Raw genomic sequence first — 17278 nt, forward strand, 5'->3', positions numbered from 1 at the left:
TGATAATGATGCTAGCAATGTATCCATATGGAGCCCGTGGAAGTCTGATATACCGCTACCAAATTAAAAGTTGCCAGAATATTGATTAAATATTGTATATTACCCAACAGTAGAAGACAATTATTGTGCGGTAAAATAGGAATACCTGCAGCTAATAATTAAGGATGATGATGTTGATGCTCCTGGGAGGTCAAGACCCCCCCCCCCCTTTCCGCCACTTCCCTCCAGGTGGCGAAGGTAATGGTTTCGCTATCCTGGGAATTCTCTGATGACTCGGTGAACCCGCGGCATTTTGAAAGAAAGGACTAGATTACGTCTTCGAACACTGTGCCAACTATTAAAATCACACGGGCCAAAACAACTGGCCTAGAGGGGGCAGCGTGAAGCGCTCTCTGTAAAGAGCGCCACGGCTCTCCGCTCAAATTTCCCCGCAGCGAAATATTTTTCCGACCCCCCCAAATGGCGCAATGTGAAACAGGTGTAATTTCCTTTGCTTAAAACCAAATTTCATTTCGCTTTCCTTCCCTTACGGCCCGGTTCGGGTGTCCACCGAGATATGTGAGACGCGTCATTTCTTTTCCTTAAAACAAGCTTTGTTTCACTTTCCTTCCCTTACGGGGCTCACACAAGACAGTATATAATATAGCTTCGGTGATATTTACAACTGTATTATTGCTCGTTGTATGCGGAGATATGGAACCAAATCCCGTTCCAAACGACGCGCAAACCATGCAAACAATTTCAGAAAGCCAAATTTAAAATGAATTTGGTAAGCGCGAGTCGGGTCTCCACCGAGATATGTGACAGGCGAATTTCCTATCCTTCAAACACTTTATTCCACTTCCCTTCCCATACAGCGCGATTGGGGTGCCCACCGGGATATGTGAGGCTGGCGTAATTTCCTTTCCTTAAAACAAGTTTATTTCGCTTTCCATCTCTTACAGGCGCAGTTCGGGTGTCCACCGAGATATGCGAGACAGGCGTAATTTCCTTTCATTAAATTGTCCAACGGGCCAGGCGTCGCGCCGAACGTGCAGTGGGATTCTGTGGACCCCTTGGCAACGCGAGAGACTTGGACGCCTCCATTGCCGCCCTTGTGTAATTCACTACTCATTGCTGCAGTGTTATTTCTGATTTTTTTGCATTTGATCATGGTTAAGGGTGGCCGCGCGCACCAACGCACGCAGCCCCCACTACCAAAAATTATATGCTCCACCGAAGCGGTGGCAGGGGTCAGCGCGGACGCAGTGCAATGTCCGAGACGCGCCTCGACCTGGAGGTTCCCCCTTCCCGATCGGGGAATCCTCAGCATTGGGTATGCATGCCAGAAATCTGCAAGGCCTGGCGAAGCCCTTCTCTGCGACCGTATAGACGTGACTGCGAATATTGTGTTATGAGTGAATTGTAGATCCAACAACAATGATGTAAAGCGCTAATTTTAAGCATTTTAGCTTTCACTAGTTACTTCGTGCGAGACCTTTACTTAATGTGCTGCTTATTTGCTTTAATTGAGAACTAAGTTGTTTAGTCTTGCCTAAAACTCTTCAATACGTTTTCTTTCTCCCCTTACGGTGCGCAAGCCGTGCTGGAAGAAACTCGAGCTTCAGCACCACAAGTCCCTGCGCGTGTGCCTAGGCCTGCCCAAAAACTCGCAGTGCGCCGCAACGTTGGCCGAGGCAGGAGCGTGGCCACTTGAGCTCCAAGCAACGCGCAGGGCATTGAATCACATCGACCGGCTTCACCGCGCACCGGACGGCGGCTCGCTGCTGCAGCGTATGCGCTCGCACCCGCGCTCACGAATGGGCGCGGCGCTGCTCGAGTATGAGCAATTGACACAAGCCCCAGCCCCCTACGGCTCCTGCTACGGCCTGCAGCCTCGGAGGTACAGCTAGAGATTGTCGGCATTGCGGGAAAGCGGAGCACACCCCTCTGTGCTGTGCAGCAGCTGGCCAGAGCCGTCATACACGAGGAGCTCCAGGGCCATCTCCTCGTGTACGCCGACGGCTCAGTGGGCCGCGACAGCTGCTCCCTTGCTGCGGCAGCTACCATCCGCGCCCTGCGACTGCACAGCCAGCAACACGCAACCTTCCTGGGCTCCACCACGGCGGAGTTGATGGGTATCCGGGTCGGGCTGGACCTGCTGCTCACCCTCGGACCTCCGCCGCCCAGGAGTGGTCTGCTGTGCGACTCCCGCGCCGCCCTCAGCCGCCTGCAATCTAACGGCCGCGGTACCCCACTAGTGCGCGAAATTCGCTCGCACATCAAGCGCCTCGCGCAGAGAGGTTGTGCCGTGCGTCCACAGTGGGTGCCCGGTCACTGCGGCATCGCAGGCAACGAAGAAGCTAACGACCTCGCGACCGCAGCACACCAACTACCTGCCAGCGATCTGCCCCTTGCGCTGGAGGACGTGCGTGCGGCCATCCATGACCATCTCCGAAAGCAGCACCCCGACCCACGCATCGCGGAAGGTGAGCGCATCGACAGTGTCACGGGCTGTCGCGCACTTACACGGTCACAACGTGCAATGATCCTCCGCGCGCGCATTGGCTGCGTGTGGCCCGGGGAACGACGAGTGCGTCACGGAATCGCGACGAGTGATATGTGTGACGGATGCGGTGCAATGGAAACACTAGAACACCTGCTCCTTCACTGTGCCGCGTTCGCCGATGCTCGTCGCGATATGCTCGCGGCCTATAGGGCGCAGGGCATACTACCAGACTCCATCAAGACTCTATTGCGTCCGCAGGGCAGTGCGCGCACTCGTGAGCGAACTTTGGTGAGCCTCTGTGCATTCCTCGAACACACGGGCTTGACGGCTCGTCTGTTATCCGTCAGGAAGTTACACGCAGTGACCGAACGCTCCGCGAGTTCTACCTTGAACGATTAATAACAGGACGCCCCACTCCAGTTGTAACCAACACAGTGCAACGAGCGTGTGTGATTTAATTCCTCTAAATGAACTAATCACGCGCACAACATGGACACATTTCTTATTGTGTAAATAGTTTGTATATATTACTTCTCCCCCTATCCTCTCTTCCTGTCCCCTCACCTCTTTCATTTCATTTCTCCATTCTGCCTGCTATACTTTATTTCCACTGCCCCAGCTCAGGTGCTTCAGTATCGATAGCAGATGCCGGGGCTAACAAAAATCTTTTCCTTCCTTTTTACTATTATTTTTAATAAAACCACTACCACCTTCTCTCCTTACGGCGCGGTTCGGGTGTCAGCCGAGATGTGAGACAGATGCAGCGCCATTATTTTCCCCAAAATAATAATAATAATAATTGGTTTTGGGGGAAAAGAAATGGCACAGTATCTGTCTGGTATATCGTTGGACACCTGAACCGCGCCATAAGGGAAGAGATAAACGAGGGAGTGAAAGAAGAAAGGAAGAAAGAGGTGCCGTAGGGGAGGGCTCCAGAATAATTTCGACCACCTGGGGATCTTTGCCTTATTGCATGGCGCTGTCCCCTTGCACGCTGGTCCAGCTGTCGGCATGCAACGAGATGCTGAGCGCAGAACTAATTTTAACGCGATAGCGTTCAGGAGCTCGTGTCGCGGAAAAATGGTACCCATAGCTGCGATAAAAATACTCTTCGAAAATACTGCCATGTATACCAATGTTCCCATGTGTGAAACGGGACAGGGCAAAACAGTACAGCTGAGCGGTGCTCACGGTGTTAGGTTTTCGCTCGCGACGAGAGCAGTGCAAAAGGGGAAGTACAAGTAAAGCGTCTCAGTAATTTAGACTGTCTTATAAAACGGTGTCATATCATATTGCTACCAAAACTAATTACAATAAATGGAGAATGGCACGCTAGCTGTGAATATTTGTGATACTTTTGACGCAACCATTTGGTAGGGTTGTATTGTTCAGCACATGAATTTTCCTAAGATTTCAATTGATTGGCACCAGACAGTGCCTGATTTTTTCCGGCTTTCCTACCTTGGGAAAAACAGAATAATAATAATAATAATAATAATAATAATAATAATAATAATAATAATAATAATAATAATAATAATAATAATAATAATAATAATAATAATAATAATAATAATAATAATATTAATAATAATAATAATAATAATTGGTTTTTGGGGAAAGGAAATCGCGCAGTATCTGTCTCACATATCGGCCTACACCTGAACCGTGCCGTAAGAGAAGGGATAAAGGAGGAAGTGAAAGAAGAAAGGAAGAAAGTGGTGCCGTTATGGAGGGCTCCGGCTTTAGCGTTTTTCCTCCATAAAAACGCAGTCGCCGCGGTCGTATTCGAACCCTGATACTCCGGATCAGTAGCTGAACGCTCTAACCACTGGGCCACCGCTGCGGGTTCGCATTTGTACCGCTGTCATGGCATTCGCTGGACGGGCGGCTTTTGGAAGCTTACTACGTCCGGGTGATGGCACAAATGGAAGAAAAAAAACGGAGGACGTTTAAGCTTCGCCTTTAAGAGTGGAACGCGACAGCGTGTTGCAGCACTGCCAGGGAGTCCAAGGAACGCCATCGCCCGTTCGGCGCGACGCCTTGCACGTTAGACAAATCGCTCTGCTACCCACCCCGTGAAACGGACGCGCGGAGCGGCAAACCACGTAGAAGCGCTGCCAGGCGCCCTGCCGAAACGCGCCGGACTCAAGTCGTAGTCGTAGTTCGTCGGCACATCGTTCTCGACAAACCCGATGCCACGAACGCCAGCATAGCCTCCGCGCCGAATGAACGGGCAGCAAGCCGCAAGCTTCGTGGTTAACGCGCTTTGGATAATAATAATAATAATAATAATAATAATAATAATAATAGGTTTTGGAGGAAAGGAAATGGCGCAGTATCTGTCTCATATATCTTTGGACACCTGAACCGCGCCGTAAGGGAAGGGATAAAGGAGGGAGTGAAAGAAAGGAAGAATAGGTGCCGTAGTGGAGGGCTCCGGAATAATTTCAGCCACCTGGGGATCTTTAACGTGCACTGACATCGCACAGCAAACGGGCGCTTTAGCGTTTTTCCTCCATAAAAACTCAGCCGCCGCGGTCGGGTTCGAACCCGGGAACGCCGGATCAGTAGTCGAGCGCTCTAACCACTGAGCCACCGCGGCGAGGCGCTTTGGATGTGCGCTGCGTTGTTCGCCGCTCACCGCGTGGTTCCTGCGTGCCCGCACGGCCCCACTGCGCCCGAACAAGAGATACGTCACACGCGTCACTTCCTTTCCTTGTAATCAATTTTCATTGCATTTTCTTTTCCTTACGGTGCGGTTCGGGTGTCCACAGAGATATGTGAGACAGGCCTCACTTCATTTCCTTAAAACCAATTGTCATTTCTTTTTCCGATCCGGAGTTCCCGGGTTTGAACCCGACCACGGCGGCTGGGTTTTTGTGGGGGCAAAACGCTAAGGCGCCCGTGTGCTGTGCGATTTCAGTGCACGTTAAAGATCCTCAGGTGGTCGAAATTATTCCGGAGTCCTCCATTACGGCACCTCTCTTCCTTTCTTCTTTCACTCCCTCCTTTATCCCTTCCCTTACGGTTCGGCTCGGTTCAGGTGTTCAACGATATATGAGACAGATACTGCGCTATTTCCTTTCCCTAAAAACCAATTATTATTATTAAGGCCCGCGTTCACAATCTCACCGGCATTGGTTGCGAGCTATACAAGGTGTCCACGCTAACTTTAGCCAAGGGTTAAATATATAAGGTATTTAGGTAGGCCAGGGAAATTACATACACCTACCAACCGGCTTGCGCATCATAGGCAATATTTTGTTTTGCAATTAATTAATCAGCAACTAAGATAATTTTTCTAAATGCGTAAATATTGACTTTAGACAGAAAATATGATTAGCAAAGTTGGAGAGCACTTTCAGAAACCCCCATTCCATTTATTTGCGATAAAGAAAGCCTCACGTGTATCTTTTTTTCCGAGCGCCAAAGAAAGCCAGCGAAATACAAAAAAGTCACATGACTAGCGCATTCGCGCGCCACGATTGTGCTGCTCTCAATCCTGGCTTAAGTGAATGAAATCAGCTGCAGGCGTGGCGCGACGATCCCATTGCTCCGGCAGGCCGATATGTCGACGGTGGTTGCATCGTCACGCTTGCAGCCTGGCTCGCGCGGGCGTCACAACCACCGTCGACATATGGAACGAAACGCCAGCCTTCTTGTTTCGCTGACTGGACATGCAAAACGTAACGCAACAGTACTGCATTTTCGCTCGCTACTCCCTCCAGCAACTGCTGTCATCGACGCGTCACTTGTCATACGGTAACACTAAACACACCACACAAATAATTTAAGAAACAGCGCACCAGAAGGCATACTTTTTGCTTCAACGGCAGTCACAAGAAAATTCTGTGTTGCACGTGTGTCGTCTGCTAGAGGGTCATCTGCCAGCGCCGCCATACGGCGGACGCGCGCTCTACGGCGGGCAGAATAACCTCTGACGCTTCAGGCAAGTTCTTCAGGAGGGATTGCTTATTACAGGCGGGCGTCCGCAACACGCGATTCGTCACATTCAGCGCATGCGCGTTTTTTACCCGCAGTGTCTTTGCGTGCGCAAGATCAGCGCGCATTTCCAGTGGAGTGTCTAATGGCGACTTATCCTTCGATGGATCGGTATTCTTCTTGTCCCACAGCAATGTTCGCCGGCACAGCACCTACAGAAAATGTGAGTCTTTCACGTCATTTTCGTCTGTTCGACTGCACTGAGAGTCGCCCTCCAGCAGGGATCATAATAGTTTGGTTTGGTTTATGGGGGTTAACGCCCAAAGCGACTCAGGCCATGAGAGACGCCGTAGTGCAGGGCTCCGGAAATTTCGACCACCTGGGGTTCATTAACTGGCACGGGATCAAAATGATTCATTACAGCGATGTTCCGTTTCATGTGGCTTGCTCATCTGCATTGTTCTTTTTGATGGAGTTTTTATTTTTATTTTTTCAAGTTTTAAAGGTTGCCTTCGTAAGCACCGTTCGTTGTCGGTGGTAACCACGGTGCGAAGGCATCACTTCGAAATCCATGAACATCGGGAAGCAGATCCTGATTACAGCATAGATCGATTAATCTACTGAGTGTATAGAAAGCCTACACTGTCTAGCTGCAAGTATTTTCAATGAAAACCCCGAAATTAATGTTGAGTTCTTCGTCTCAATAGCTGGCGTCCGTGGGCACGTTTTCTTCACAGCGCACAATATGGCGTCTCATTAGAACGGGCATGCGAGACCCCAGTTCTACAATCCATTCGCATCGACAGAAAAAAACAGCCAAGCGGCCTTAATCCAAGGCGTAATAGAGGGACAAGTAGAAGGACAGGGCAAAGTACATAGTAGTTTTGTGGGGAACCAAAAAAAATCTTTTGTAACATGAATCGCAAGTGTACGACGGCGGCGTCCATTTCCCCGACACGTGGAAATAGCGCAAGGCGGCAGCGGTCAGACGCGAGGCCTAACGGAGCCGAGAGAGTTACACGCTGCGTAGTAGACATGGAAGGTCACCATTCATAAAAAAAAACAGTGACTTTCAATTTTCTTTTTTTCTTCGAGGAAGATTCCAGTTTTCTAGAAATGCCTCAGTACGCGGTTATAACGAAATTGAACATGCAGCCGCCACCGGCGTTCATACTGAAGCCGGGCCGGCCTTGGGTCCCGGTTTCTCTTTAGATGGTACCAAAGGTCGCTGTAAGAAGGGTCGCGACTGCCAGCAGAGCACAAAGGTGCACTCCTGATTTATACCCTCGATGATTAGGATTATGGTGTCAATTATTATGCACTAAAAGCTACTCAGCCACCTGTAACGACGACGAACGCAACTGGCTAGGACGCCCCAGACGAAGAGCTACATTCTGAAGCAGATATGTTCCCTATCGTCACATGTCATCATCGAGCGCCACCGTTTTCAACGCAGATGGCAAGATCAGGGGGGGGGGGGGGGGGAGGGACAATTTCCGAGTATGTTACAGCGCTCTGCGGGACTTGGTGAACGCGTGCTACTATAGCGCGTCTGAAGAGAGGCCTTGCGACCAGTTCATGATGGGACGGGCGTCTGAGAGAGTCTGTGAAAGGCTATTGGTACTGGGATGATCAGTGATATTATAGACGGGTGTCCGCATTGCAGCGCTGTGTAAACAAATAGTGGCAGACGATAGGGGGTTTGACGCAGTAGTGCAACTTGAGAGGACATATGCCGCACCGTCCGCATCAGAAGTGCGTCTGGCGACGAGGCAACGGACATAGTCAAGCCAAAAGAACAACTGCAACCAAATTAGTATGTGCGGTTTAGATGTTTTCATTCTTGATTCAGTTGAGTGGATTGTTTTGTCTTTTTAGGTGTGCACTTTGTAATTCGCTTATATAGGTTTCATGCGACTAAATGGTATAAATATGGGTGTCTTCGCCTAATAAGCGTTCTTTCGTCTAACACTCGACCAGTCAGCTTTGTCTCCCTCCCTTGTAGGGCTTAGGCCCCCACCACACTTTTTTTCTTCGATAAAAGTTATTCGCTCTCTGCGTCTACAAAGAGGAGACAAACGAGGGAGCCGGAGCATGGGTGAGCAAGCGAAAAGATAGTATTGGAACACGGCAGCGTTTCGATGGAGGCCAAACGCTAAGGCGTGTTTGTGCTGTGCAATGTCAGTGCATGTTTGGGATCCCCAGCTGGTCGAAATTACTCCGGAGGCCACCTCTTTCTTCTTTCACTCCCTGCTTTATTCCTTCTATTACGGCGCGGTTCATGTGCCCGCCGATATATGAGACAGATACTGCGCCATTTCCTTTCCACAAAAAAAACAATTTTTCAAAAATCGATTTTCCTTCCTTTCCCTGCGACCCGCCGCGGTGGCTCAGTGGTTGGGGCGCTCGACTACTGATCCGGCGTTCCCGGGTTCGAACCCGACCGCGGCGGCTGCGTTTTTATGGAGGAAAAACGCTAAAGCGCCCGTTTGCTGTGCGATGTCAGTGCACGTTAAAGATCCCCAGGTGGCTGAAATTATTCCGGAGCCCTCCACTACGGCACCTATTCTTCCTTTCTTTCACTCCCTCCTTTATCCCTTCCCTTACGGCGCGGTTCAGGTGTCCAAAGATATATGAGACAGATACTGCGCCATTTCCTTTCCTCCAAAACCTATTATTATTATTATTATTATTATTATTATTATTATTATTATTATTATTATTATTATTATTATTATTATCCAAAGCGCGTTAACCACGAAGCTTGCGGCTTGCTGCCCGTTCATTCGGCGCGGAGGCTATGCTGGCGTTCGTGGCATCGGGTTTGTCGAGAACGATGTGCCGACGAACTACGACTACGACTTGAGTCCGGCGCGTTTCGGCAGGGCGCCTGGCAGCGCTTCTACGTGGTTTGCCGCTCCGCGCGTCCGTTTCACGGGGTGGTTAGCAGAGCGATTTGTCTAACGTGCAAGGCGTCGCGCCGAACGGGCGATGGCGTTCCTTGGACTCCCTGGCAGTGCTGCAACACGCTGTCGCGTTCCACTCTTAAAGGCGAAGCTTAAACGTCCTCCGTTTTTTTTTCATCCATTTCTGCCATCACCCGGACGTAGTAAGCTTCCAAAAGCCGCCCGTCCAGCGAATGCCATGACAGCGGTACAAATGCGAACCCGCAGCGGTGGCCCTGTGGTTAGAGCGTTCAGCTACTGATCCGGAGTATCAGGGTTCGAATACGACCGCGGCGACTGCGTTTTTATGGAGGAAAAACGCTAAAGCCGGAGCCCTCCATAACGGCACCACTTTCTTCCTTTCTTCTTTCACTTCCTCCTTTATCCCTTCTCTTACGGCACGGTTCAGGTGTAGGCCGATATGTGAGACAGATACTGCGCGATTTCCTTTCCCCAAAAACCAATTATTATTATTATTATTATTATTATTATTATTATTATTATTATTATTATTATTATTATTATTATTATTATTATTATTAATATTATTCTGTTTTTCCCAAGGTAGGAAAACCGGAAAAAATCAGGCACTGTCTGGTGCCAATCAATTGAAATCTTAGGAAAATTCATGTGCTGAACAATACAACCCTACTAAATGGTTGCGTCAAAAGTATCACAAATATTCAGAGCTAGGAAAAATGCTAAGGCGCCCGTGTGCTGTGCGATGTCAGTGCACGTTAAAGATCCCCAGGTGGTCGAAGTTATTCCGGAGCTCTCCACTACGGCACCTCTTCCTTCACTCCCTCCTTTATCCCTTCCCTCACGGCGCGTTTCAGGTGTCCAACGATATAGGAGACAGATACTGCGCCATTTCCTTTCCTCAAAACCAATTATTATTATTTATTTCCTTACGCTGCCGTCGCGCGCTATCAGTTGGGGCAGTGGCGTACATTGCGAGGAGGAGTAGTAATAATAATTGTTTTTTGGGGGGAAAAGAAAACGGCGCAGTATCTGTCAGTGCACGTTAAAGATCCCCAGGTGGTCGAAATTATTCCGGAGCCCTCCACTACGGACTTATTTGTTCCTCTCTTCTTTCACTCCCTCCTTTATCCCTTCCCTTACGGCGTGGTTCAGGTGTCCAACGATATACGAGACAGATACTGCGCCATTTCCTTTCCACCAAAAACCAATTATTATTATTTTTATTATTATCTGTCTCGTATATCGTTGGACACCATAATCGCGCCGCTAGGGAAGAGATCGAGGGAGTGAAAGAAAAGAGAAAGAGAGAGGTGGCGTAGTGGAGGGCTCCGGAATAATTTCGACCACCTGGGGATCTTTAACGTGCACTGACATCGCACAGCACACGGGCGCCTTAGAGGATTTTTCGTTCACGGGGAGGAGGAGGGATTTTAACGCGATAGCGTTAAGGAGCGCGTGTCGCAGAAAAGCCGGTGTCGTTGGCCGTGAGCGAAAAGAATTACTGTGGATTAGCTCAGCTAATCCAGGATATACAAAGCGAAAGATATCGGTGTTCACCATGTTCATTTATTATCGCGCGACCAACGACCGCGCGGCATGTCAGCGTCTTATATACGGGCGACAAGCAGGGAAGTCTGCGAGATTTCGTGCAAGTGCACAAATTACTCTCATGGGAGCATCATGTGCTACGCTGTTTCTTTCGTGAGGATACATGCTGTGCCGCCTGCCTCTTAGACGCAAAATAAAAAAACAGGTTTTCAACGGGTTCCACATGAATTCAAATTGAATGCAATTGGTTCCTATTGGATAATCCAAATGGACTACAGTAGTCCATTAGTTCCACGTATATGCTTGTTCAGGAAAAAAATCTAACCATTTGGAACCAGTCGCATCGGTCCCAACTGGGAACCTAATAAAGCAGCGTCAGAATGCAGTTCTTGCAGGTACTTGCGCTTCTTTCACGGCACATGCAGTATGCACCGGTGAAAGGTCATACTGAAGATAGAAGCGTCAGACGGAGAAAGGACCATCCAGAAGATGCACAAGTTCCTCAATAATGATTTTCACCTATTGTATATATGTACCCCCCAAAAATTATATATATATATATATATATATATATATATATATATATATATATATATATATATATATATATATATATATATATATATATATATATATATATATATATATATATATATATATATATATATATATATATATATATATATATATTACTGCGACAGCTCTCACTATTCCCCGCGTCTGCGCGTTCGTGATGTTCTGGTGCTCAAACAGCTTTCTTCAAAAGGGGATCGGTAGCAAAGAAAAAAATACTGGATTGCACTTAAAGGGCCGCAGAAAGGGGTGTTTGAGCTTGGCTTTAAAATGTTTGCACAGCGTAGAGTACAGGCCACCGAGCGTCCATGCCGCGTACGAGACCTCAAAAGCGAGCGGGAAATTTACAATACATTTTTAAAAATGACCGCTTTCGCACCTCGCGGCGACGCGCGGTGCCGGGCTTTCACGCGAAAATCTGGCAGACAACGTCACGTCGTGCAAATGACGTCAGCAGTCGGGGGTTATCATTGGTTCACAGCGCCAAATTCTTGCAGACGTCACGCGCTACAGCGGTCGCGGCCACTCCGCGCGCGCCGCAGCCGGCGGAGGTAGGGGAGGGGCCGCGTGCATGCTTTCACATTCACGGCACGCAAGTAGTCCTAAGTGCCCTCCGTAATTTTTCTTGCACTTTTGGCGCATCTTAATACATAATTTTCCTATAGTATACTTAATCTCCAGCCGAGTCTGCAGCAAGGATATGGTCCACCTACCAGAATTGTAAGAAAAAAAAACAAGTGCTCTCTGCTGTCCCAACTTTACTGCTTTGCTTTTATGGTCGGTTTATTCGGGCAGAGCCGCATAGTTCTGTGTTAAAGAAAAACACATCGGGCAACATGAGATTGTTTCCTATTTCAAGCAGTAGTATTCTGCATGTTTAATTGCAAATATGCGAAGAAAATTTCCTGTCACCTTTGTATAGAACATGTACTTTTCGATGAAGCACAAAGTGCTTTTCAAGCGGACATGGTGAATTCGAGCAGCACAGTAACGGTCATAACAATACGGAGCATGCTTCGGCAATAAAACTTTGAGGTTCGTAATACATATGCGACTAAATCCAAAGCACATCTCGGGTGTGCATAGGCACTCCGGGCCAGCAGCAGCAGCACATGTTAAGAGCTGGTGCAGTTAAGAGAGCCATGCTCTTTCAGCAGTCCGAACCTTCGGAGATCGGATCTCAAATTAATTGCGTGCATAGCTGGATAACTACACCATATGACATCACAAAAAAGCGCACAAAACATCAGTGAAAATGAAACTTAACCGCCAAAAAATCCAATCCATAGCACACACAATCTACCAGATGTCAATCTGAGGCAATCTTTCCGGCATGCCTCGGGCGGCCATGGTAGATGAAGTGCAGGGCAGCCAGCTTTCGTTCTAGTCGATAGTAAGAAACTATGGCTGGCAGCGAGGGGTAGGCAGTAACGTGCACTGTGTTACGCTTAATTAAACATGACAATTCCATTCATGCCAAGATGTAGCAAAAATAAAGTGTACTAGAAGAGCACAGTTGGCTTACTCCCTAGTCAAGCTTCTGCTAAGCACTATACTAACTATACCCCTGCTAACAATATACTGGGCAAATCGCCGAACGTTTCGAGACGAGGTATGTTACAATCGAGTTTTTCAGTGTAGTGAATTTGCACAACATAATATGGCGACTGTTGCACCAGTAGCCATGAGTTGAAATGGCACAAAGAAAACGAGTTAATTCTTATGCATCGTAACTTGCGGCCTAAGAACACCACCGGTTATGCCATAGGCATGGCTCGCAGCCAACCAAGTTATATCCAGTGGATATTCACCAATCCACAAGATATCAATGTCCACATGATGTTCACAAAAGCACATACTACGTCCATATATCTTCAGGCTGACCATAGTGGACGTCCATATAGCATTCATATCATGCCTATATATGGCATTCCTAGACATTCAGAGGATGTTCACCAGATATTCAGCCAGTCTATTTTCAGGTGGGGGGTGGGCTGCTGTCCCATTTATTTTATGCACTGTACAGCTCACAACAAACAAATATGATGCAAAATATGACAAAGAGAGACTGAGCAAAAACCAACAATTGCTCATTACCCAGGACAGGAAACTTCCATCTTTTGTACATAATCTGGGAATCACATTTCAAAGAATGCATGCATAGCAAGAAAAGTACACAATTGTCCCTGATAAATGCGATTTCATAAACATGTCACAAAGTATCATTTTCCTGGTATGCACGTTACCTGAAATGTCATTTCCAGCTCGTGCAAGACAGAATGAACATACATGTGTAATGAAGTTGTTAGTTGGCACCCTATATGATCTTGCATCATACTCATTCTGTTCTAGTAAGCCGTACAATGCTTAAAATAAACAAGTATAATCGAACAGCAGCAGTTCTCGTTTATTCAGAATATTCCACCACATGGGATTACATGGGCAAGGAATATGCATAGGCACAGGCTTCAAGTATGGAAGAACATCAAGGAATACAGTCACTTGTGTTTTGCCCACAGCCATATTTATTGCCCAGTAGCCATAATGATCAGCATCTGTTGCCACCTATTCTTTTACTCCAGGTCCTAGGAGGCCTGTGAATATAACAGTACACCGTGTTGAACAGTAGTGATGAAGCAGCAGGCAATATGGACAAAAAAAAAATGGGCGCACAAGAATATGCTAAAGTTAATGTTTTGCCCACATGACTTGGGTATCTTTACTGAAAAGTAACAAGAGCAAAAAGCATGCGATAAAAGCCAAGTACACAATTGTGCATTCACCACCTTACTGAGTTAAGACTGAAGTAGCTGTAATGCAACAGTAACACAAGTTTATTAGTTTACCCTCTAAGTCAGCTAGAAGCATCAAGGAAAAAAGTGGCACTAGTGAAAAAATAGATATGGCACAAGAGGAAAGAAAACAGAGACCGTTAGTCAAAAACACAAATATTTCGTTAGGTTTGGAGCAGTTCAAATAAAAGGGAATCCTTAGATAAAAGCAGACCAAAATCCCAACAAAGGTGTTAGTGTACAAAGATCAAATGCGACAGTCTGAATGCTCAACATGAAAAAGAAGACCAAGCCACAGCAAACTGAAACACAAGGACAATAACCAAGAATTTCAAGTACATATATGCAACGGCACTTTTGTAGAGATTAAAAGAAGTTAGCATGTGCAGTGCAATAATGAATAATGTCGGTTGGCGACTACAGTCGGATAAAACTCAAGAATGAAGCGGCAAATGCCGCTCAAAGCAGGCCCTCCATACACTGGCATCAACAGGTTCTCATCACATGCTGGTCAATCCACTTGCACCAGCTAGCGTGACATCGCAGATGAAAAGGGATTAACCACTGCGTCATGAAAATCGATCCACGCCATTGGCGCCAGATGTACAGTTCACCTCACCCCTATTTTTCGTTTTTTTTCCTTCTCTCCCTGTACATAACCCATTCCACATTGAGACTATGTTTGCTTTCGCGGGGGGAATAATGCCACGTGCCTAGCACGCCGCGCGGCCTCCACACTTAGTCGAAAACAGCGACAAAGCGGTGGTTGGCTCTCGAAGTGCTCTGGCTCTGTGACCTGGACCCTGGCTCTCTAATTAAAAGCTCTCAGTCTTAGGTTCTCCCCGATGCCTACCTGCACGGCTCCTCAGGTCGTGACTCATATATCACCAAATTTGGTGAGGTATGTTGACTTCGTGAGGGTGGTTAACTGATGCACACAGATATGAAGTGGCAGGTGTGACAAAAGTGCAAAAAGAACCAGTTGTGGTCTTATGAAAATGACAAGAGGACACCTTATGGCAAAGAGTAAGGGGGGGGGGATATTAGGGTTTTTTCATGTCCATGGTACTTGCAGTATGCTAAGCAAGCAGGATGACATGCACTGAGCAAGTGTGCACATTCTTGAGGGCATTTATTAGCAGACCAGCCAGAGCCCACATAGAATGAGGATATTGTAGATTAAGTCAGACATAGGTAGGGTACAAATGCTTTTTCGGTTCCATTACAAAAATTGTGTTCTATATGCATCAGCATGCAGCTAGATTTTGATGTTATGTTGTCAATATTAGTTGGACTTATATGAATTTTTTTAAGGTTGTAAAGAAAGAAGTCAAGGCAACTATTCTTAACATATAATAGAGACAGGGTGAATGGTTATTAGATATGGTCATAAATTTGTAACAAAAATTAAAGATTATAGAGATATCATTACAGAGTGTTACTGAATTCAGTACAAAGTGATGTAATGTCAGAACTATCAGTTATTTTGCAGTAGATGACACAATAAGCAGCAAAAAATAGAACTAGAAACAAAACTGAATGAACTGCTAATACAGGTCAGAAAGAATAAACATGCTAAGGAACATCCTTGAGGCATGGCCGAAAGTATGGGAACACCATGAGTTGGTTGCATTAGCAGTCACATGACGCGTTGTTAGAAAGGAAATCAGTGATTCTGCAGAAAACCAAGTAGTCAATGTTGAGGTGCCTTAGTTTTATTGTATAAACCTGGAGCTAACCTGGATTGTACAAACATAAAGAAATGCCTTGGAGACATCTATAAACAAAGCTTTTTCCATCCCAGAAGCTATAAATTAAAACATTAGAAATTGTGTCTCATGAAAGTAGCTAAACATAGAGCAGGAACAAAATGACGACGAGACAGGACAAGCGTTTGTCCTGTCTCGCCGTCGTCTTTGTACTCCTGCACTATGGTTCTTTAGTTACAATGTATCAGAACAGACCCCCATCCTATTCTCTTCTGATTCACTTCTTTCATGAAAGCACTTGTGGAATCAAAGCTGGGACGAGTGGGAAAACAGGTTTTTCATTGCATTTATTTTTCCCTTAATGGCCTGAAGACATTACATAAGAAGGGAGCAAAATGAACATTTTTTAACAAGAACACATCAAAATAGAGAAAGAATAATTGGATAAAGGAAAACAAAAAAACAATAACAATATGCAGCAGTTAAATGATCTTGTGAGCATTGGCGTAAATCCACGCAAATTTCAGGGAGGTACATGGCTGTCCAGCCTCCCCCCACTCTACCTAACAAGTCCTAGATGTGGTTATAGACATAGCCGCCGCCGTCAGCAGAAGCCCATCTGACCGGAGCCCTATGCAGAGGTGTTGACGAAAGAAGGCTCCAAAATTTCCCGTAGTGAAAGGCCATCACCGTCCAGCTACAAACCCTGCATAGTGCCCCATGCGCACAGTTAAATGCAGCACAGTGTGCCGTAATGTTTAAAGGTGGATGCTTTCCATTTGAGTAAAATGGTATCCTCGCTTGTGTTCCTGACTTATGGAAAGCTGACTAATGGAAGACGCTTTGCATTTTTGGACAACCTTTGTGTAACCCATGTGGATGTGGTCCTTAGGGTTGCAGATCCCTCTCTTGGGATCTGGAGAGTGTTCGGACTTTGTAAAGCTGCTAGCCGTGCTCGAAGGGGAACTCTCTCCTTATCTGAAAATGTTATGATTCTATATTCTTCACTGCTACATGAAGTCTCCTCACTATGTAAGTAAAGCTAAGTCCATAACAATGCGCTCACAGTGCGTTAGGACGGAGTGCGCTTACGAGGGGAACAGGTAACACTTGCACTATATAGCCGTTGTGTTTAGAAATTTCACTCCTAAAGAGTTGCCTTATGAGCCACTGAAAAGGATGGCATGCAGTGCACTTTTAGTAACACAATATTTTTTGGTTGTGCCCAGCTTGGGTAGGCACTCATCGGTGGTATGAACACGATGTAGCGCTTCTTGCTTTCTGCAACTTTTTCAC

At 46.7% G+C, this 17278-nt stretch overlaps 1 non-coding gene across 1 annotated transcript; it reads right to left on the reverse strand.

Moving 5' to 3' along the window:
• Nucleotides 1-1156: 1156 nt before the first annotated feature.
• LOC144116598 (U1 spliceosomal RNA) lies at nucleotides 1157-1323 on the reverse strand. The gene has a single exon (XR_013311924.1). It is a non-coding gene; the product is annotated as a U1 spliceosomal RNA (small nuclear RNA).
• Between the last annotated feature and the right edge of the window lie 15955 nt (nucleotides 1324-17278).

Source organism: Amblyomma americanum, chromosome 1 (assembly GCF_052857255.1).
Source record: "Amblyomma americanum isolate KBUSLIRL-KWMA chromosome 1, ASM5285725v1, whole genome shotgun sequence".
NCBI classification, from domain to species: domain Eukaryota; kingdom Metazoa; phylum Arthropoda; class Arachnida; order Ixodida; family Ixodidae; genus Amblyomma; species Amblyomma americanum.